We start from the raw sequence: 2,436 nt of genomic DNA on the forward strand, positions 1-2,436 counted from the left end.
TTTTTTTTTTTTTTTTTGAAGAGACAAGGTTGTTGCCCAGGTGCAACACTGCAGCCCCAAACTCCTGGGCTCAAGAGGCCATACTGCCTTGTCTTCCCAAAGTGCTAGGATTATAGGCACATACCACTATACCCCATGCCCTAGCTTGACGCTTTCTTTGAAATCATCAAAAAGACATTCTAAATGTTTGGTAAGTGTCTCTACCTGTGTAAATGTATTTGCTAGTACATTGCAGTCTGACAGCTAGTTACTAGCCAGATTTTTTTATGGTTGTTGAGGATGGGCCATCATTTGATTTAGTTGCTGTTTGTGTTTCAGTGGTAGACTTTGGTTTTTAAGACAGAGTCTCACTCTGTCGCCCTGGGTAGAGTGCCATGGCATCATAGCTCACAGCAACCTCAAACTCTTGGGCTCGAGCAACCCTCTTGCCTCAGTCTCCCAAGTTGCTGGGTCTATAGGCGCCTGACACAACACCCAGCTGCTTTTAAAGATGGGGTCTTGCTGTAGCCCAGGCTGGTCTCTAATTCCTGAGCTCATGTGATCCACCTACTTCAACCTCCCAGAGTGCTGGGATTACAGGCCACCATGCCCGGCCTTCAGTGGCAGACTTGGAATAGGATAAGGTATAGTGTAATAGGCAAACAAACAAAATCACAACAGCATTAAAAGTGCTCTGTTCACTTTCCTGTTTTATTTGGTGGAAAAATTTTTGGCTTCAGTTTTGTCAGGGAAACTATTTTCAAGGCAACATGGAATTAATAAAGTTTTTTTAACTTACAAAAGGACGTGTTGTCTATTGGTAGCAGATGGCTAATGTTGCTTTTTTGCTTCTAGTGTCCACTTTCCCAGGAAATGATTCCCGTCTGCATTAAGAGGAGTGCTGACTGTTAACATGCCTGCTAGTCGCTTCTCTTAGCTTGGTGCCCTTCTAATAATATTACAGTACACATATTTTGAATTCGTTTGCAAGTTTTGTCAGCCAGATTGTTTTCTTCCTAGAGTTTCAAGCTTTTGGAGATAGAAAGTTTGTGTGTTTCTAAAACTGTAATTGAATTCTTTCAAGTTGGCTAGCAAGTGGAGAGAAGAGAATTATTGGTTTTGGTCAAGCGGTTAAGGTTAAGCGTGGTTCCTGGACAAGCTGCGTTAGCATCACCTAGGAATTTGTTACAAATGCAAATTCTCAGACCCAACCCCAGCCGTACTGACTTCCAAAATTCTGGGTACAGGGCCTAGAAATCTGTCCTTCATCAAGCTGTTCAAGTAATTCTGATGCCTAATGAAATTTGGGTACCAGTGGGTTATTGCTTTGTTTTATTGGTTGTAAGGGAAAGCATAATACTGTAAAATTACATGTGTGCTGCTAATAAAACTGGTTAAATTTGGGAAAAGCAAGAGCTTTGTAGCCAGAAGATCTTGATTTGAACTTTATCACTTCTTTAAAATACTGTATTTGTTCTCACTTAGAATGAGTCCTGGGGTAGGGGGAAATTTTATTGGGCAAATTAGTTAACTCTTAGCCTCAGTTTCTTCATTTGTAAAATAATGTTAGTTATCATGGAAATCCTACATGAGTCTTGTATATTGGGTGCTTAATATAATATTATATTGACTTGAAAGCCCCACAGAAAAATGTAGAACTAGAAACAAATTTCCTTTTAGGGAGAATTATGATTTTCCTTCTTTGTCTGTTTGTTTGTTTCTTTCTTTTTTGGAGACAGAGTCTTACTCTACTGCCCAGTTTGTGGCATTAGTCCAGCTCACAGCAATCTCATACTCCTGGGTTCGAATCATCCTCTTGCCTCAGCCTCACAAACTGGAACTACAGGCACCTACCACAATGCCTGGCTAATTTTTCTATTTTTAGTAGAGGCAGGGTCTGTCTCTTGCTCTCAGACGGGTCTCAAACTCCTGAGCTCAAGGGATCTTCCTGCCTCAACCTCTCAGAGTAATAGGATTACAGGCATGAGCCACCATGGCTGGCTAAATTATGATTTTCAGTGAAAGAAACTATTAGGAAGACATATGTAAACTTTCTTCTGGTTGCTCTTGGAATCTTTCTAGAGATTACTTTGAGTAATTTCATATGCTTAAAGATAGCCATGAAAACTGTTCATCTTCTTGGTCTTGAAGGTACCTTGAGTCCTTTAAAATGGGGAGGATACTGTCTCTACAAAAAATAGAAAAATTAACCTGATGTGATACTGTCCATCTGTAGTCCCGGCTGCTTGGGGAGGCTAAGGCAGGAGTATTGCTTGAGCCCAGGAGTTTGAGGTTTCAGAGAGCTATGGTGGTTCTGCTCTATCTAGCCTGGTAGCCTGGGTGACAGAGTAAGACCCTGTTTGAAAAAAAAAAAAGTTATGTTCTGAGACAGTCTTTATGCAGGTTGTCCCATTTTGTGGAAATGATTTATGTATTTAGTAAAAATATTTGAAAATA

The 2,436-nt window shown here is 40.4% G+C and overlaps 1 protein-coding gene across 1 annotated transcript in view; it reads left to right on the forward strand.

Annotated features, from left to right (window-relative positions):
• EPS15 (epidermal growth factor receptor pathway substrate 15) overlaps positions 1 to 2,436 on the forward strand; it is a 166,378-nt gene that overhangs the window by 68,266 nt on the left and 95,676 nt on the right. The window lies entirely within an intron of this gene.

Source organism: Otolemur garnettii, unplaced genomic scaffold (genome assembly GCF_000181295.1).
Source record: "Otolemur garnettii isolate 467f Iridium unplaced genomic scaffold, OtoGar3 scaffold00159, whole genome shotgun sequence".
NCBI classification, from domain to species: Eukaryota; Metazoa; Chordata; class Mammalia; order Primates; family Galagidae; genus Otolemur; species Otolemur garnettii.